Genomic DNA, 1,132 nt, shown 5'->3' on the forward strand with positions numbered 1-1,132 from the left:
TGTGTATGTGTGTGAAAGAGAGAGAGGGGGGTAGGGAGGAAGATGGAGAGAGAGAAATGGAGGAGGAGGGAGTGTAGAGGGAGGGGCTATGTTGGGGGGGTCTCTGCAGCATTTGGAGGGGCTTAGGAAGGGGTATGATTACATTCACTGTTTGCACTTATCAAAGAATACATAAAAATGTTTTAATAAACAATTACTTTTCTTTGCCTAAATTTCTAATTTGGAACAAGCTAGTAGTTAACATCCTTTAAGGCACGCCATACTTCCTTCCTAGAAACACAGGCGTTCCCTTTAGTCAGGCTCTTTACACTTTACTCTGACCCTATTCCCAGAAATTGCAATGGTCAGTACAACTTGCCATCTACAACATTCCTATTAGAGTACTTATGAAGGGATAGAAAGCCTGCACATAGGAGTCACAGCTAAAAAACATATTGCTGGGTTAGAAAATGGGAACTAGTCATTTCTCATCAAGATTGCAGTATAATTGGAATTAGTAAGAATGATGAAGTGTTGCTCAGTGATGGGGAAGTGGCATGACCACTGCCCTTCCCTCTGCTCCGCTCTTTCTTGGATAGTGATCACTACTGGGGGAAAGGATGCAACTAAGCAGATAGAAACCACATTAAATTGTGAAAAGGTAAAAGCCACTTACCACAGTTAATAAAAACTCAGTTGTTCATTCTAAATTCTTGAATTCTTTCATCTCTTCATCAATAATGGTGAATAACTATTTATTGATGTATTTATACTATCAAGATACATTTGCCAGTGAGAGCCGCCATCTTCTCTCTGGTGAGTTCCTAAGCCTGGAGCAGCCAGCAGGGAGGCACAGACCCAAAGAGTCAAGAGTCACAGGGGAGCCACCGGGCAGCAGGGACAGGATCCTCTCAGCTTCCAAGTGGCAGAGGTGGATCAGCGACCTTAGCTGCCCCTCCCTTGCACTAGGCGGGTCTGCCTCCAGGGACCGCTTTGACCCGGAGTCTCCAGTGAGAGCTGCCATCTTCTCTCAGGTGAGTTCCTAAGCCGGGAGCAGACAACAGGGAGGCACAGGCCCCACGAGTGGGGAGCCGCCGGGTGGCAGGGACAGGACAAGCTCCGGTCAGAGTCACTAAGAACATCTATCACCAAA

This window comes from Mastomys coucha, unplaced genomic scaffold (assembly GCF_008632895.1).
Source record: "Mastomys coucha isolate ucsf_1 unplaced genomic scaffold, UCSF_Mcou_1 pScaffold20, whole genome shotgun sequence".
In the NCBI taxonomy this organism is placed as follows: domain Eukaryota; kingdom Metazoa; phylum Chordata; class Mammalia; order Rodentia; family Muridae; genus Mastomys; species Mastomys coucha.